This window comes from Rissa tridactyla, chromosome 7 (assembly GCF_028500815.1).
Source record: "Rissa tridactyla isolate bRisTri1 chromosome 7, bRisTri1.patW.cur.20221130, whole genome shotgun sequence".
Classification (NCBI taxonomy): domain Eukaryota; kingdom Metazoa; phylum Chordata; class Aves; order Charadriiformes; family Laridae; genus Rissa; species Rissa tridactyla.
The window spans coordinates 22,734,317-22,753,517 of record NC_071472.1 but is presented as its reverse complement, the minus strand read 5'-3'; the positions used below and the strand labels follow the sequence as shown (position 1 = coordinate 22,753,517).

At 46.8% G+C, this 19,201-nt stretch overlaps 1 protein-coding gene across 3 annotated transcripts in view; it reads left to right on the top strand.

Annotated features, from left to right (window-relative positions):
• The first annotated feature begins 1,487 nt into the window (after positions 1-1,487).
• The window catches only part of ADARB1 (adenosine deaminase RNA specific B1), a 90,912-nt gene continuing 73,198 nt past the window's right edge, over positions 1,488-19,201 (top strand). Inside the window, exon 1 of one of the 3 annotated variants that reach the window (XM_054209371.1) lies at positions 1,488-1,632. The gene's annotated coding sequence lies outside the window, so the exon portion shown is untranslated. Of the gene's footprint in view, positions 1,633-3,134; positions 3,150-19,201 lie in introns of those variants that run through there. The other 2 variants (XM_054209373.1, XM_054209374.1) reach the window with 2 other exon arrangements.

Below are 19,201 nucleotides of genomic sequence, written 5' to 3'. Positions count from 1 at the left end.
GGCAGACTGTGTGAGAGGCAGGTTTTAGACTAATTATTTAAACCTTTACAGATCCCCTGTTCTGCGAGAGGTTGAAGCCGTAATTTACATAATGAGCCATGAGATACACACAGTAGAAGCACTGATAAACTTTGCTGCTGGTGTTTGAGTGGAGATCACTCACTGTTTGCTGGAAAACACTGTTTGGCCTTCTCATCTTGGGCTGGTGGGATGCACTCAGACACGGCTATCACATCCGAGATGATTTTGGAAATGCAGAGGCTCAGTCCTTGGGCCCTGTTGGCTCCAAGGCCAGTTGCAAGTTCTCGGGGTTAAGCACAGAGGACATGAGGACTTGTTCTTTTTTTTTTTCCTCCTCTTTTGAACCAAGATTGACATTTCTGAGCCTCTTGATGAAAAGTGACTTTGTTGAAAAACAAAATGAAGGTGTTTGGGTCCAAAAGGCAAACGAAGTCAAAGGGAGAGAAGCTCCTCGGCATCTTACATGGTCCTGGCAGTGATGAACATCTTGGTGGGTCTCCAAGTGGCATCTGGCATCCTCAACCACAGGTGCTGCTGCGAGCTGGGCATCTCGTGCGTGTTACATAGGGTCCCTTTCGGACTGTTTTAACACCAGAAAGTCCTTTTCCACGTGCTAAAGGCACTTTAATGACTTAAGCCATATTTCGTTTTCTGCTTTCCTTAAAGTATTTGTTGTAGGCATCTCACTTGCAGCTGCCCCCATGCACTTGGTGGAAGTCCTTTTCATCCCTGTAGGCTGCCCAGGCCATGAAGGGAACGCTGAGTGGCCCCGGCCCGGCCGAGGAGCCGTCCCCAGCGTCGACCCCTGTGGAGGCTGGTCCCGGCACCCATCACGCTGCACGGAACGCAGAGCACGCGGAGCCAGCCAGGTCCCCCCGCTGTCACCCGCCTGCTGAGGCCTGGCACAGGGCTTGGTTGGGGACCCGCGGGCCTAGCTTAGCCCAGCTGGCCTGGCCCACAGCCGCCCGCCGCCTGGGGAACGGCGGGGCGTGGGTAGTGCCAGTGAAGGCGGCGGCGCGCTCGGTGTCCGGCAGAGCCACACAAGGCGAAAGCGCGCACGACCCTGCCCCGGGCGCAGGCTCCGGTGCAGGCCCCGGCCCACCCCTCCTGTCCCTTGCGCCGGCCCCGCCCCCAGCCCGGCGCGGGCCCCGCCCCTCGCTCCCGCCCCGCCCCTGCCCACTCCGCGCCGCAGCACCCCCCGCCCCTCGCGCCGCCGCCTGCCCCGCCCCGCCGCGCTCGCCCAATCAGCGCCGTCTCCCCAGGCAGACGGGCCTGCCTCGCTCCCGTTGTAGTCCCCGGGGCGCGCGCGCGGGCGCGTGCCGGCTCCCCGCTCGCGCCCCCGCCCCGCCTGGGGGTCGCCAATGGGAATGACGGCCCCGCCCCCCGGCCCCGCCCCGCGCGCGGGGCTCGCGCCGCTGGCGGGCCAGGCGCGGCCTGCACGTCGGCGGGGGCGCGCGCGGCCGGTCTTCCCGGTCGCGCGCAGGCGCGCACGGGAGCCGGTGTCGGCGGCGGCGGCGGCGGCGGCGCAGCGGGGGCCGCCGCTCGGCTCGACTGGGGCTGCGGATGGCGGAGCGGCGGCGGGGCCCGGACAGCGGCACGGCGCCGGGAGAGGTGAGGTTTGGGTGCGGCGGCGGCGGCAGCGCCAGCGCCTCGCGGGACCTGTCCAGGTCCTGACGCGGCGGCAGGTGCCGGCAGCAGCGGGCCCGGCTGCCCCCTGCCCCGCAGCTGTTGAGCGCGGCGGGGCGGGTCGTGGCAGGGCTGCCGGCCGCCGGCGTGGCGGGGTGCATGCGGAGCGGGGCCCGGCCGTCCCCGGCGGCGGGGCGGGGGCGGGCTCCCGGGCGGCTTTACCCGGCCAGGGGCCGCGGCGGCGAAGCCATTTTGAGGGGGTGGCGTCGCGGCGGGAAGTTTGTTCCCGGTCGCCTGCCCTGGGGGAGCCACCCGGCGGGGGTGGCCGCCGAGCCCCGTTTCTTTTCCTGCCTCCCGGGGACGCAGCAGCCGCAGGGACCGGGGTGCCTGCTCTGCTCGGCGCTCCACCGCCCGGGAGCCCGTTGCTGGAGGGGAAGGTGAGCTCGGCGGTCCCGGTGGCCTGATTGCCCTTCTCCTGGCTGCCGCCCGGCCACCCGGGGCCGACGTGCTACCTCCGGGGGAGCCGGGGCTGGCCGCCTCCCCCCGGCACCCGCTCCCCGCCCTCTGCAGCGGGGAAGGCGGGCGCGTCCTTGCGAGAGGAGCTCGGGCGTGAAATGCGGTGTCTCTTTCCTGGCTGGTTAAAATGCCTTAGAAGCCCTTTTTTGTAGCGTGCCATCTGTTGCTTTGGCCCCTGGTGGGTTTGGGTTTTGTAGTTCCTCCTGGGTCTTGTTGGATTTATGCTGTGCTGGAACAAAACTGTGGTTGCAATGTCTGTTATTGTGCAAAAAAGTCTGGTTTGCTTAAAACATGTTCATGCACGTTTATAGAAATTAGGGTCCATTGGGTTCCCCGGAAGGATGCCTGGCTGGCCTGTAGCCGAGGGGCGGCTGCTGGCCTAGTCCAGCCCTGCTTTCTGCCCATATATCTCTCGAAACTCAGGCTGAGGGAGCGTTGGTGGCACTTGGCTGGAGAGGAGGCTGCAAAGCAGTTGGGACTCTGGGCTCGGGCTGGTGAAACCACAACAAAGATCGATGAGTGAGTGATGTAGCCAACAACAGCCAGGCTGGTCCTTAGAAACATGCTTGGCCTGGGCTTTTATTTAGTTCTTTGGGCAGATACATCTGCGTTCAGGAGCCTAATCCTGTCCCACCCACCCCCACCCCCCCCGCAGTAGGGGTTCTTTCTGCAGTGTGTTCTTTCTGCAGTAGGTTCTTCCAGGCAGCAGCAAACTGCAGTTGATGTTTCTATGTTGCGCCGTATTGGGTTTGAGTCCTGGGGCTCTGAACGTGGTGGTGCTGCTGCTCAAGGGCTTTTGCCACTGTTTGTAGCACGTTTATTCCTCAGGGAATCTTTTTTGGTGATAAATTAAAACTTCCTGTTTTTTGTAGCATAAACAAGATTGCGGTCTCTCTTTTTTTTTTTTTTTTTTTTTTTTTTGGCGTGCAGGAGAGGTGATGAGTTCACCCCGTCTGTTGTACTCGTATGGACACGCTGCTTGCTCTGTGAGTTATCTGTCACCGCTGTTTGAGTGTCGCGCGAGTGAAGTCGTAGCATCGTTCTCTGAGCTGTTATGCTGGAGAGTGGCAGCAGGCCAACCTGCAGAGCGCAGAAGATGTTTAGAATAATTAGTGATGGAATACCCTTTTAAAAAAATTGTTTGGGTTTATCTAGCACTCAATTGTAGTGATATCTACCTCTAAAAATAGGCGGGCCTCCTGTGTAATGAGTCTCCTAGTATAAACAGTCATGTCTTGAATGACCGTTGTTACTTTTAGGATGTCTAAGATAGATGTTTTGGGGAGTTTTGCCAAATCCTCTGTCTGTTTGACTTTTTCTCTGCAGCGAATAATGTGGTTCTTGGCCTTTACGGCATGTAGCCGTGCCATGACCAGAGGAAAAGCTTGGTAACCCTTGACGTTCAGGGCTGGCACAGCAGGACGGAAAGCTTTCCGCCACTCTTCTGGCAACCCAAGGTTGAGCAGTCCTGTCACTTCCACAAAATTCTTTCCCTGAATGCTGCCACATTTGCGGAAATGCGTAGAGCAGTTAGCTTTGGCAGGTGACTGTGCATCACTTTTGCTTTGAGGCACTGTCCTCAGTTAACTAAGCGTAGTGCTCCATCGGCTAGAGTTTCTCTGTGCTGGTAAATCCACGGTTTTCATGTGAAGAGGACAGCAGCTCAGGAGTGATCAAGGTTGCGCTCCTTGTGCCGGTGTGCTAACCTCAGCTTCGTAAGTCTGGCCTCCTGGGATGCCTTCTCCAAGTTTGCCGAGGCATAGCTGCATAAACGTGCAATTCTTGCTTTCAGTAATCAAGAAAAAGGAGCGTGTGAGGAATTTTCTTGCATTTTGCCATACAGTTTATCAGAGCGTAACAAGATGAGCTGTGGCCCTAACCCCTCATGCACACATGCTTTATAAAGTTTCTTTTCAGTAGCCAGCATGCTGGCTGAGGCTTCTCCGGTGTGGCTTGTGTGCAAAAGCACTGGCTCCTCATCTCACAGGAGAGCAGCCCAGCTTTTTCAGCAGGGGGAGAGTCTGCTTTATGAAGACTTGTTTTCTAAGAAGGTGCTGTAGATGACATTGTGCATAGTGAGTGTTTGAAGTGGGATGTGTCTCATAGTTCTGCTCATGCTGCGCTCACAGACCTCAGGCCATTTTTATATTTGCCTCCAGCTTACTCAGATTTAACTGATGAAAGTTTAGTGCCCTTTCATGGTCTGTATGTCATTCAGGAATGGAAATGCAGTACTGTAGGCCTTCAGCGGCAGGCCTCTTTCTTGCTATGAGCATGTAAGACTTCTAGAGTACTTTTATCTTGTTTATTATACCATATGTGACTTTTCTCACTTTTAAAAGCCAACTGTGTTTTGACTTGGGTGACTAAAACCTTCTAAAAGGCTGTGCTTTTTAGCTCAAACAGAGCGTCATTGCCGTTTGGGACTGCAGCGAGGTCAGGCTCTGCTGCCCTCCACCAAACTCATCACTGCGCTCAACGTTCTGATGCCTTCGGTTGTTTGCAGTCATCTAGTCAGAGATCTTGCGTGGGAATGAAGGGTTCCCGTTAAGCAGGGTGATGGCAAACACTCCTGTTGGAGAGCCATGGGACAAACCAGAAATATAACATGCTTTCTAAGCAACTTGGCATCAATGTTTTTGGGATGTCATAGAATCACAGAATGGTTTGGGTTTAAAGGAACCTTAAAGACCATTTGGTTCCAACCCCCTGCCATGGGCAGGGACACCTCCCACTAGACCGGGTTACTCAAAGTCTCATCCAGCCTGGCCTTGAACACTTCCAAGGATGGGGCATCCACAGCTTCTCTGGGCAACCTGTTCCAGTGTCTCACCACCCTCACAGTAAAGAATTTCTTCCTAATATCTAATCTAAATCTCCCCTCTTTCAGTTTAAAACCATTACCCCTCACTACACTCCCTGTAGTCATCTGTGATGATGGTTGTCTGTGACTTGAGGAACTTTTGGGGATGGCAGTGGTGGGTGTTGAACCAGCTGCAGGGGCTGCACCACGTTAGTGCTTCTCTGTGTGAGGACAGTCTTAGGCAAGGCTGAAATGGGCTGTCTCCAAGTGCTAGCTGTGAGTGTGGCCTCTTGCATTTGAAGTCAGTTCAGTGGGTGCAGGACCCTGACACGTTAGGTGTGGATCTTTGTTTGAACATCGAAGGACATGGCCTGATGAAGACAGACACATAGCACTTGCTGTTTCTGCCACTTCTGAAACCAGTAAGTGCCCGGCACCTTTGAAACTCAGGCCATCCAGCTGCCGTACTATGGATTTCAGTTTAAGTTTAAGTACCAAAGATTAAAACTGTGGTTTTGGTCTCTATTTAACAGTAGAAGCTGTTATTTATGTACTTTGGTTTTAAAGGAAATACCTTTATAGGATAAATGTTGCATGACTGAAAAAAAAAAAAAAAAAGCTTGGCGAATTGATTATGTAAGCAAATGAAATGACATTTTAAAGCAAGTTACTTTCCTGTTTGCATACAATGTGGCTGGTTTTTTTCTCTTTCCTGCCATTTAACAACAGAGTGCATTTTTTCAATCCTTTTAGTGAATGTTGTTTATATGGTAGGTATGAGAAATATTTGTTTTCATAATTTGAATCCTTGAAGAGGCCGCCAGCAGGCTCTGGGAGCTGTCAGGAGCCAGCTGTGAGTATCGGGGTCTGTAGCTGACCAAAGCAGCGGCATATTTGTGCATTTAAAAAATAATTAAAAAAAAAAAAAGAAGAAACCCATGTAACTGATATTAATCTGGGAGCTGAGCTTGTCTCGGAGTGATGCTCTGGAGAGCCATTCTCTTAAGGACATCTGGTTGCAAGGGGAATTTGGATCATTTTTACATTCTCTGCCTCTGGGTCAGCTGTGGTGTTTGTCCATCCCTGCACAAAGGGAATTCATTGCATCCACAAAAGCTGCATGGAGGCACCTTGAGCCTCCTTTGCTGGCGGTGAGCGCGGGGCTGAGTCAGTGCTGGCTGCCGAGGGCTGTGACTCAGTGCTGTCCCCTTGGATGCATGTCCAGCCAGCTGCCAACAGAGCCAGGGAGTAACCTGATTACAGAAGTGTCCTCTGTGAGTCTCTGCTGGTTAGAGGGATCTGGGAATGTTCTGCCTGCTTTGGTAATTATGTGTGTGTTGGTGGAAGCTGGTCATTACTGAGCTTTTATATGTGATACCGAGCATCTGTGGAAGTTCCAGGGAGCTCAGAGGCCAGAAGCTTCTTTCCTTTGTACTTGACAGCACGGTGTTATGGTTTTACGTCTTTGTGGGTTGTGTTGGTGTGTTAATTTTATTTAATTTTATTTAATTTCTAATTTTTATTTATTTATGTGCTTGAAGAGGAATGGTGCTTTGTTTTCCTTGGGGAGAGATTTCTTCCCTGATGCCGTAGGGTTAGGTCCCTTTGTGTTTCTGTCTCTTAAACTGAGCATGCTCTTCATGCTTTTAAAAGAGGATTGCCCTGTGAACAAACATTTTTATTGGGAACTCCTGCTACCCTCATATGTTTCTGAGCTTGATTTCCCATTGCATAAGCGTCACACTGTCAGTGTCCCTGAATGAAATTGGTCAACATAATGAAAAGTCCATCACATTTGACAAGAGGGTAGAGATGTCAAAGGTAAGTGCCAAGAAGTTGTGTGAGGACAAGAATCTGCATGGAGGAAATTCTCAGACTGGTGCTCTGCTGGAAGAAAAGCTGTTGTCTGAGTGCAAATAGATTATTAGACATCAGAGGATCTTTGAGGTAGGAAGACAAACAGGAAATTGAGTTTCATAAGTATTTCCAGTAGATGCTGAGTATCTTTATTTTCCTTTGGGAAAGTGGTGAGGAGTGATCTGATGAGCAATCTTGCATTGTCCTAAGTGATAAAACAAAAGATTTTGGGCACTGTCCTTCACCCTGCCCCTTGGGGCTGAAGGGGAAGGGAGATGAGTGAAGATTTTAAATTTCACTGTAAAGGCTTTTGCAGTTTTCCGTGAAAATGTCCTTTTATAGGTGTCATGTAACCACTTGGGTCATGATTTTTCTGCACAGAGTGCTTTTGGCAGAGATGCAAAGGGAAGGTCTGCTTGGGGGATTGAAGAGTATCGCCTTTTTCCTGTTTGCACCAGTACAAATTTAATATATTTATACTGATGTTCTTTTCCATTTCGGTTTCTGAGGCTTTTCCTTTGTGAGGCATAAGCAGGAAATATTTTTATTTATTTATTAGTTTAAAGAGATTCTAACAGAATGGAGCTCTTGGACCCATATCTTGTGTCTTGCAGGTAAGATGTTGAGTATCCGGAGTCCTGTCATTTAGAGAAAACATGGGAGAAATTTACCATATTTTGAATTTAAAGGAAAGTAGGAATCTTCCTCATTTGGTGATGAGTCTGGCGCTGCATGGAAGGGAGTACTCTCTGATTATCTTGTTCTCTGTTGCTTTCGTTACTATAATACTTTAAGTTACATAAACATTTTGTGATGGGCCTTTGGTAATATTAGGCTTGAGGACTATACTGATGGCAATTTATCATTGTTCCAAACTCCATATGTGCTAGCACTCTTAATTTCCCAATGGTTCTCCCTCCTCCTTTCTGCTACTAGTTCTGTCATATCAGCTCTGGGAAGAGATGAACTGTTTAAAATTTGATCAAAAAGAGAACAAGCAAGTATGGAAAACATTAGTTTCTTTCATTTGTGAGATGTAGCATGTGAAAATGAAGTTTTTACGTAGGGATTGTGAGGTAGCCTCAACGAGAAGTATTTTTTTCCCATTTAATCTTAACTTAAACAGTTACTTAAACAGTTTTGAGATTTGCAGAGATAACTAGTACCTGCCTCTTCCATTCTGAAGGGCTTCTGGTTGAAGCATTCAGTGTGTCTAAAATGAGGTTGATTTTTATTTAGGTTGATTTACTCAGCTCCTCATCTTTATTAGCAAATGAATCTTTAAGTTTAAACTATCACTGCATTTTTCCTTGCTTAATTATACTCTAATATTTGGGCACAGCTTGCTGGGAAACTATTGGAGGGGGAAAAAGTATCTTTGACTTCTTTCTTTAGATGCAGATTTTTTAAAACTTTGTTGACAAAATGAGTTTTTATTTTTTACCTCTAATATTGAGCACAGGTATTGAGTACTTAATAATAATAAAAGACTTTGTATGACTCCCAGTAAGATCATAGTAGGATCTTTAATTCAAAAGCCCTATATTTTTATTAATAAATTTTGCACATGCATGCAGATTAGCTGGAAAATAAATGTGGGCAACCCCAGCAGAAGACTCCGGCTACGGATAATATAAACAAGGTATGGACCATAAATCAGGAAGTTTGTGCAGCAGAAATTACCATGGATCTGGGAGAGTATTGAAGTAAACTATCTCAACAGACTTGCCGCGTTCTTGCAGCAGCTGCCAAGGGAAAAGTATAGCCCTCAGGATGATGGAGCCTTGGAGGTGCGGTCCATCATGGATGCTATTAGGAGGATAGTAAGGGAAAACTGATCAAAACCAGACTAAGATAACACATTTCAAGGCTTCTTTTGTCCTTAGACTTACCATGCTTTTCATATCTAAAGACAGAAGATCAGTACTGGTATATTTAAGTCTCCGAAAAATTAGAAGAATGAAGATAAGCCAATGGCTTAACTGTGCTTTGTTTGAGAGAAGCTTGTAATAAAGCTAGCTCCATGGGGGAACCAGGTTTATATCCTTCCTCCGCTGCCCAAGTTTTAAAGCTTGCTCTTGACACACACACACGTAGCTCACATTGGGAGGTGGTAATTTCTGTTTTGTCAGGTGCTTACGCACTTTTTAATCCTGCTAGCCTTTGGGCAAGCTTACACCCTGGAAAGAACTTTGTAGCAGGCATCTTTTGTGTGTTTCCCACACTACTGAAATTAGCAAGGGGTTTTATGTAGGGAGAGATCTCCTTCGTGATAGCTGCTTAACTTCTGCTTAACCTTAACCTGTATGAGAAATAGCATTGTTTTCTCACTTAAATTTTGGTAGTTTTGGTAGCCAAAACTTTTAATTGTGTTGAATATCCCCTTTTGGACACTGACTCCATGTTGCCTGTGGAGTCTGCACAAAGTCTGGGTGCTGTTTCGAAGGTGTGGAGACACAGGCAACTGTGAGTTACAGTCATATTCCATGCTAAAACTGGAGTAATTTTCTCCAGCTAGGCTAAAACATGTTCCCATTTTTTTTCTCCTTATGCTTTTCGGAACAGCCATGTGGCATTACACTTCCATTTTCTCAGCAGTGTTGGCTTTGATGTCTTCTCTGGAGCTGGAGCCCCTGTCTTGGTTAGAAGCACTCTTACAGCCAGCGAAGTCATCATTCGTGTGCTGAGAGCAGATGGGCTTTCCTGGGATTTAATGTGTATTATACAGACATTCTTGTAGTTGTATTTTTACAGATGCTTTTTATCTCCTGCCACTTACCAGGACCAAGCGGTATTCTGCAGTTTGATGTAGTGTGATACTGTGTTTTGATACCAAAGTGAAGCTGGAAATTAATGTTTAACTCAGACCAGTGATCCTGGAAGTTGTGTGTTGGGTGTGTATGCTGGCATTTTAATTTGCATTGGGAAAGTGCTTTTGACAGTCTCCTGCTTGTCTGCACCTCTGTGCTTCAGCTCGCACGGAAGACTGAGGTGGAAGTGCATGCCCAGGCTCCCTTCGGAGGATGGTGAGTGCAGAGGTGAGCTCTAGGGGTATGTCTGCCGCCTGTAAGTTTGTGATTGGATTGTGCCTCAATTGTTAATGACTGTTCAGCCTTTGATTAATCAGAAGCTAAATTCGGACCCTTTGCTGAGTTAGCAGCTCTTGAGAACATGAAACAGAAAAAGTACAGCTGACTCGAGCAAAAGCATGGAGGTATGGTTGGGAATGCGTGTGCCTGTGCTTTTGACAAAGTACAGGCAAAGGGGTAAAGTCTCTAGACGAAAGAGCTTTCAAGAAAGTGCAAAAAATAATCCTCTCTTAACTTCGCAACCTGTCTTACGTGCTCCAACTGTGGGGGCTTGAGCCTGGTAGCCTCTCCTCTATTTCATGAGGACTTCAGGTCTTTCCATTGTAGTAAAGTCTGTGAAGACTGATTTTTTTTTTTTTTTTTTTTTTTTTTAACTCCCCCCCCCCCCCCCCCTCCGTGTCTCTAAACCTCTGCAAAAATCTGGGAAGTTACATTAAACCCAGCTCTGCTGTTTTCCATGATAATGAGTTGGAAATACTTCCCGTTTGTGCAAAGGGAGCATTAGTCTGAAAGCTTTTGGGTAGTTTATCTCCATTGATGCTTTTATATCAAGGTTGACTTCCATGGACCTCAGCACTGATGAATGCAGATAATGAGGGACAGCAAGTACTACTGTAGCCATGTCTGTCTTTTTCTGGTGCAGCCTAGTTTCTCTTCTCTTATCCCCTGAAAGCTATTCTTAGTAAGTGGTTGCTTTTTTTTTGAATTGAGTGAGTGAATAATCAGTATTTCATTCACTGTCCTTACATATGCTTAAATATAGTATTAACGTAATCTTCTTATATGCTTTTCTTCCTGCTGCTCCTGAGTTCATAAAGGAACCAGGTTCACTATTAATAAAGATCTATGAATGAAGTTGCCTGGAAGTAAAATAGTTCTTTCAGGCTTTAGCTTGTATTTATTGCCAAGATGATAATTTATTTATATTTTTGGGAGATAGCATCATTCTTCATGCATATAACTTCTTGTACTGTGCTGTCCCCATTTATTGTCTCTGGTGCTGTCTAGAGTAATTTTTCTTTGTACAAATTCCGTAGATACAGTCTGTGAAACTTCCCCCCCCACCACCCCCCGGCTTTGAAAGTAAAATGACTGTCTTGTGGCAAACTTTCTATTTTCCATTTTAGGAGGGCTGATCGACCTGAAAAGACCAAGGTGGTGACTGACATCTGTCTGCCTCCTCGTGCGGGAGCTTCGCGGGCCTCCCCTCGCGTCTGCAGCCGCGCCGAGTGGTGGCGGGGTCCGGGGGCGCGGCGGGAGGGTTGTCCCGCAGCTCCGCGGGCGCTGCCGCTGCCGAGACGGGGTGGGCGGCTTCGGGTCCCTCCTCGGGAGCTCTCCGTGGTGCCGAGCGGGGCCGCCCCGTCCCTCCGCCGAAGGGCGGGCGGGCGCGTGGTAGGGAACCCTGTCGCCTGCTTCACTCCGCCCTGCTGATTTCGGTGTATTCCAGTGTTGGATCTGTCGCATCTGGGAGCAGATCTGGTGCTTTGCTCTGGACGTAGGGTGCTCACGCCGGTTTGCCAAAGGTATAAAGTTTGGGTGGTCGCTCTATTCAGCAGATCTGCTCCTTGCCCTGTTGAGAGCTTCAGCACACTTGGAATATAAACTTTGAATGCTGAGCCAGGGTGGCGTTTCCTAGAGACTGAGTGTGTGTTCTTCTTAAAGAAATATAGCTAGTGTTCCTGTAACTTGATAAGTTTTTGTCAGCCCCCACTTCTTCCATCACTGCATTTCAGGTCATGATGGCTACTTTTTTTGTAGTCCAGATAATACTCAGCAGCATTAGACAATATTCCCAACTCTGCTGTTCCATTTCCCTTGGCCTCCTCACGCCTTTTTTTCTTGGGCAAAACTGCCTGCTTTTCATGTTGGGTTCAGTCTGGTTTAACGGCCATCAGGTCAGATCTCGGTTGAAAGTGACCAGGATACTTCTGAGGCTGGTTTTGCCAGCCCTGTTATGATATGAACATATGCAGCTTCTCTCAGCACCAGTGTCCTTGCTGGCTCTTTCAGCATAAGCGTACTTTGGGTTCAGAGTTGTCCTTTGTTCTGCTTTCAATCTGTTCTTTCCTCAGTAACTCATTCAAGAGATTTACTTTAAAAGAAAGTTGGCTTTCCAGTCTTAAGCAAACTTCCCTGATAGCTTTGAGGACATTTGATAAATAGCTGCTCTTGATTGCTTTAAGTGAATGTGGAAGAGACTAGAAATACAACATTTGATTTTTGCAATAAAAGCTCTGTTGAGGAATATATTCTCTTGCCAGAGTATTGCCTGATCTATAGGTTAGCTTGGATGAAACAGGCTGCTTCAAATCCTAAAGAAAAAAAAGCCAATATTTTGAAGGTCATAGCTTTTATAGTGCAGTGGTAGGAAGTAGGGAAAGGAATTGTTCTGCTTGTATCTTTCAGTGTAACATAGATCCTCAACATTAGCTAGACTTTTGGCTTTGGTATTCATGCTGCTCCCTGGCTTGCGTACCTTCCTTGCCTTCTTCTAGTGGTTTCTTGCCAAGGTTCAGTGCATTGCTGTAGTCCAAATGGGACATAAAGTGTAAAACAAGCATATTAAGCAGGACAGTATAGTACCTTTGCCTGGGAAGAGGTAAGAAGCACTACCACTGTCCTTTTAGCTGCAGCCCTACTCTGATTGGGAGACCCAGTAGAACAACTAGACAGCAAACTGTCCTGACAAAATGTGAGTGAATCATTTAAAATGGAATACTGCATTCCCACTGTAAAGTATTTGCTGCTCTTGCTGTTGAGCTGTTACCATCATCTTGTGTAAGTCTTAACTATACCCATAACCAGCTCTTTGCTTGCAGAGTATTGGAGCAGGTTGATGATGATTGTTCTGAGACCTGTGTAGGTCCCTCTGTTATGGAGGTATGGCGGTTGTCCTGTGAAACATGGGAACAGTACTCACCCCCACCCCCCCGGCCCCAATGTGCAGAAGTCTGTGAAAGTGAGTATAAACGTGTATTTTTACATCCACTGGTATGTAAAATGCATACAAACTCCCCTTGCTCCAGCAGTTTGCTGGACTTCAGGTGTACATTGTCCTGGCGGCATTGGTAATGAATACTACTTTAATGTGTGTGTGGTGGGATAGTTTTGAATAAGTGGCTTTTGGATCTGCTTTAGAAGGCTGCTCGCGTTCTTACTGGAAGTTTTCACCTCTCAGAGGTTACAGTGTTGGTTTCTTGCTCGATGCATGTTTAGGTTATCCTTCAGAGAACAGCTAACTCCCTATATTTCTGAACCAATAGCTGCTTCTTTACTACATAGAAAATGTGTGCAGTATATGCATATATATGAAATACATGCATATTTTTTTATGTTCAGTACTTTGTCCAGAATAACAATTTCAGTCTAAAAATAATTTAGGTACAGTAGAAGGTCACTAAAGTAGGTGCATAATCTAAATTCTGCTCAATAGCGTGGTTTCTTCACATATGAACTGATATACTCTTTGCTTCGGTGGCTGAGATCGCTTAGGTAGTCTTGATTGCATTACATGGCTCTTTCACTACAACTTCACTACAGAGTGAACCTGAAGCAAATTTTATGTGTTGAGTTATTTGCTCCCCTGTATCAGTGTGCCAGGGGAATTGGGAATTTCCACCCTGTTGCAGGAGCAGATGCAGCATAGTCTGTGCAGAAGCGGAGCTCATCCCTCTGTTAATCTCTTACTCTTTTTAAATTCATGGGGACCTATGATGGGTTAATCTTTAGACCTTATGTGTGTATTGGTACATGTGTGGGAAGTGACAGAGATGGAGGAGGGATGTGGCAGTGGTACAGGTATGTACGTGCCCCGTGAGGTGGGGAGGATGGCAGTAGCGTCTTGTACCACAGCAGGCAGCTTGGATGGCACCTCAGTGCTGTGGTTTTGGCTGGAGTGGAAATGCAACCCAGTGGGAGGGTAAAAGAGACAACGGCTGTCTGGTTTCCAGCAAAATCATGGGGAAGTGCTCCTTGTGCTCCAGGTGAAGGCTGGCTTCCCTCAGCTTTTCCATCCTTCCTTCCGTGGGTGGCTGTAGACGGGTCTCAGGGCTGGCCGTGGTTTGGTGCCGCTCAGCTGCTGCCCTCCCGCGGCACGTGTGGGATGTTGGCAGTTCTCCTCCTCCTGGGGCCACCTGGAAATGTTTTCTAAAAGGCTGTAGAAAAATGAAGGCTCTCCTGGCTAATCCAGTGTAGTCCTTGCTCCGCTGTCATCTGCGGCATGTATCAATTCAGCCTGAAAAGCATCAATTATTTCTTGCCTTCACAGAAAAAGCCTCCTTTGGTTCTGTACAGCACCCCCTTCCAGGACAGATAATTGCTTCCCTTTTTTCTTCTCACCCCTCTATTTGGCACAGTCATACTCTGATTTGTTCTTTTAGACTGAGCAGCTCTTGGGAGACTTCCCTTGAATTCCCTGTGCCACATATCACCCTGTAGTCCTTCCTTATTTGCCTTCTGCTTTGAAATGATATCAGTTTGCAAGAGATGGCAAAGACGGGCAGGGTCCTGTGTGAATTTTGCTATGCCTCCTGCAATGACAAATTCCTTAAATAATTACCTTGTATTGGTAAATTTTCCCCAACAAAATGTCCCCTCTGGCAGGACTCTCCTCACTCTTTTTAAGACCTCTCATTCTGGAAGTTGCCATCATCTCTGCAGAACTAGTTAATTATTATGGTGTTCTATCAAATACTGTATTGATTTATTTTTATTGATCTGAGTGGTATTAACTCCAACTCTGTCACTTCCCCATCTGACTGATGATGGTGACTATTATGAAAGATGTGCAGTTTCTTGATAGCAAAAGCCATTTGAAGATCTAGGTGAGGTCAGCACGCCTGCTTCTAACCCATGCTTCACTCATGCACTCGAGATTTTTAGTAAATGATAATGCACAGTTTGACCGCTGGGCTCCTTGGGGTTTGTGGTCCTCTCTGAAGCTTCTACTTCTGCTGTTGCTCAGCTTCTTGGCCAGTCTTACTCAACATTTAGTTCAACTAATAAATAGAGGGATTAAGTCCCATTCAAAATGATGGTTTTTTTTTTCCCTTCTAAAAATAATTTTTGCATCTTCTACCATAAATTTTCTCCAGCGTTCCCAGCTATCACAGTTATAAGGCTGCATTGCTTATGAATCAGTCAAACACTTTTGTGGGTTCAAAATTAAGTCCCATCACAGCAAAGGACAGTAGCCAGCAGTATAGACTTTACAATACCTAGGGAATACAGATATTGACAGCAGCATAGGTGAAAATAAGCACGGAAGTAGTGAAGTTGAGGAGCTGATGCGGGAACAACAAAAAAACCCAAGATGTTGTAATTACTCTAAATTATATTAAAACTAGTATCTGAAGCTCAATATGTGTAACAGAAATACCATTTCTCTCACCCATTATCAAGACTTAGCTTTGATTAACTCATGGGGGTAAAATACCATGTGTCTTATTTTTTTGTCCCTTTTTTCAAGACTGAAATTTCTTCACCCCTCTTTTCTAACATGACTGCTAATAGCTGTTAGTACCATAGTACAGTTTTGTGAGCATCCACCATTTAAGTAACACTAACTCCCTGCTTTTAAGGAAAACTAATGAATTCGAAAAGAACTCTTGTCTATAAATGCACAAAGGGTGGAGAAACCACCTCCCCAAAAAAATAAGTGGAAGGGGGCAGCTTTTGGCATAAGAACCAAGATATTAGCTATCGAGGAACTAATGGAAAATGGCATTTGCTGTGACCTGGGGTAGTTAAGTCAGAGAAGTGGTATTTTCTTTGCTAATCGAGGGGAGAGACAACTCCGAAGTTCCCATGATGTTATAAGAGACAGGTACTTTGGAGAGGCAAATCACGCAGCCTTTGTTGAGAAATACTTATCTTCATGCCTTGCCATTTCATTGTTTTGATTTTTGGGATCATCTGGATCCTGAATTCAGGGTGTTTTGCTGAACGCTGTAGACAGAAAATGTGCTAGCCATGAATCGTAACTTCAACTTCAGCATGTGTTTAGCTCTGTATTCAATCTTAAACGCTGTATTTCATGTTTCCCTTTGTTTTTGTTGGATTGGCTTGGATATTGGTAGTTTGAAATACAAGCCAGCCTTCGTCCCACTGGGAAGGGAAAAGCACAGCCTGATGTTTAAGGGCACTATGTCGCCACATCTGCCAACACCCGCTGGGTGCCAGCCCGGCTGTGGCTGCGCTGAGAGCTGCAGCATCTGGAGGCGTGGTGAAGCTGCTGGTGCGTAGTTATAGCAGGCGTTGCAGCCGAGTAAAGCTGAGCTGGTTGGGATGCTCCTGGAAAAAACCACAAGCAGTATGGGAATCCTCATGCTCTGGGAAACCATGCAGCACCAGACATCAGCTCAACAACCCACAAACAGGGCAAGGTGAGGTTTTGGGGTGTAAGTTGGGAGAAGCATTTTGTATTTCATATGCACCAGTGAAGTGAATTTTTTCAGCTCACTACATTCTGAACATCTGTATTTCTATTCAAGATTACAGTCCTTTAACCAAATTTTTCATCCCTATTATACAATTTTTTTTTTAAATGGAACCTTTCAAACACACAAAAGTGAAGAAAAAATTTGCTTTGTGTCTAGAACTTTCATCACTGACTGATTACTTCTCCCCCTCTTAAAAATATGTGTAGTTTCAGATTTGTCTTGCTACAAGGTTCTTTGGGACCACTTTGTATAATTTAGTTAGTAGATAAAGTAGGCATAAGTATTTCTGCTCTCATTAGGCTCACTTCCTTTGGTTATCAGAACAACTTTTAACACTCAGCAAAAGAGTATGTTATCTGAGAATGTATTTGTCAAACCCTATCTGAACTCAAAAAGATTTCTGAAGATGAGCGTATGAGTTACCTACTGACAACTCAGCCTGTGGGGGTAATACATCAAAATTGTCTTCTGTTGTTTTGAGTCTCCATCTTGATACACTCGCAAGTTTTGGTCCAGTTGCCCTCAGCTGTGGTTTCTGCTTGAGAATCACAACATACAAGGCTTTTCAAACCTTTTTCTGTATGCAAGTAATGCAATCCAAGGGTCTGTTCCGGACATGCCATCCTGACCTGTGCCTGGGTCATGCCAGCATCCTCCCTCTCTCTTACTCTCCTCCTGCCCTACCCTTACCCTACCTGGTGTTTCCCGTGCTTCCCTTGCTGGTCTTGTCAAACTCGAGAATATATCACAATTTCTTGAGTAAGAAGGTGGTAAGTACCATTTCTGCACAACGTGGCTGTAAAATGTCTAATGTTCTGTGATGGCAAACACTCTGCCCACACACCAGAGTGGTGACGGAAGTCAGATTTTGCACCATAAGTGTGGTTGGTGGGTGTTTTTTTTTTTTTTTTTTAACATACAGATATTTAATATTGAATAACACAAGAAGCTACTCTGGAAGGGACAGTTTGAGTCAGTCTTGTGGTAGTGAGATCCCGGATAGCCAGCTGCAACTGCCAGGTCCTGAGGAGAGCTTCCAGAAACTCAAGAAGACTGACTGAATTGAGCCCTCTCAAAAGTTAGCCTTAAATTCTTCACATATACTCATATTTGTAGTGGGGGGAAAAGCAAAAATGTGATTTTTAGAACTGAAAGCTAATGCTTTCATATTCTTAAAAGTCCAGCAGCTGGTTCTTCCAGAAATATTGCAGTGATGAGATGCATACACAAAAATCCTGGAAACCTCCACCACGGAAACGCAGACTGTCGGCAAGACTTGAGTTACAAACACAGGGTGCTTTGAGTTTGGCTTGCTGAGACTGCTGCTGTGCGCTCTCCCTGCATGCTGTGATGGCCTGAAAGCAGGCCTCTGCGTGGAAGAAAACCCAATTTCAGGTACAGGCACTGTTGGGTTTTGGGTTTTTTTTTGTCTCCCTGCTGTGTTGAGGCAATTTGCATGATCCCCCTTTCCTTGCCTTGTGCGGCAGGGCAGGGGCCACTGAGTGCGCGCAGGTAGGTCAGACTCCTTGCTCATGGTCCAGCTCCAAGGCTCGGCTGTGCAAACAGCTGCATCCAGACAGGAATGGTGGGGGAGAGCAGTGTTCACCGGTACGTGAGTGATCCTGTGTGCAAGAGAAGGGCAAAAGTTACAGCTCTGTGCAGCCATTGGCAACTCTTCCTCTTCCCAGCTCCCTTGGAGCCGAGCCCCTCTCCTGTCCCTGCATCGCTTTCCCGCAGTCCCCAGCTCTGCCCAGAGCACAACATGGGTGTATAAACATAAACAGGGAAGCAGAGAGAAAACAGCTGACCTGGAAACGTGACTTCCAGCTTATCACACCCCAGTCCTTTGTTCAGGAAAACAGTGTGATTTGGGTTTCTTCCACAGTCTTTTAATTTCCCTGCGTATGGAGTTCCCGTAATGTGCAAGTTAAAGCCAAAGGATTAAAGAGCTCTGAAATCCTTAACATCTATTTGATAAATAAATAAATAAAACCATGCACCAGCAGTGACAAAAACCTGTCTGCTTGAGAAGGGCAGCTGCTGTGACAGCAGAGTACTCACTTCTGCTGTTGGGTGCCCTGGCTTTTGGTACGTGCGTGCAATCCACGATTTTTGTTTCCTCAGTTTAGTTTGTACTTCCTGGCTTTTTGTGCACAGTGGATACAGTTTCATGCTGTTTCTCCTGGTGGGGGAAGCTGTTGATGAGCTGCAGGCTGATGGAGAATGCTTAGCATCATGATTCATATCAAAGGCTAAGCCTGAAATGTGCACTAACAATATCTGTGTTAAGCCCTGGTATACACTTTTTACTCAAGTGCAGTACCCTTTTCTGCTGTTTTATCTTTATATAGGCTCTATAAACTGCAATCAAATTGCCTTCTAATCTGCTTAGTGATAAAATTAATGAAATTCTTTGGCTGGGCTGCAGAAGATAGTTTTTCCTGCAGTCATTTGTATGCGTAGGTGTGCCCGTGCCCCTTGAATCTTGTCAACAGGAGGGGTTTTTAATCTCTCTCGTGTCACTTGTTCTCTGTCAGGTGCAGATAGGTAACCCTAGTCTCACTCAGTGCCCTGCATTTAAATCCAGCAATAAATAGTACTGGTTCTTCAGGCTGCAGAAGTGGTTTGGGAGCTTCCAGCGAGATGTGTCTTGTTAGCAGGCGCTGCTTCGTGTGGGCATACTCCACCCCGCCTTTGCTAATCGCTGGTCTGCCTCCCAGCTTCGTCAGCAGCCGCTTCTTACACCGAGTGGCTGAAAGCAGCTGATGGCAGCGGTTTGCTTTTCTGCCTGGCAGTGGCTGAGCCATGCTGTCCCGTGTTTAAAAGGAGAAGCCTGTGAATAAGATGTG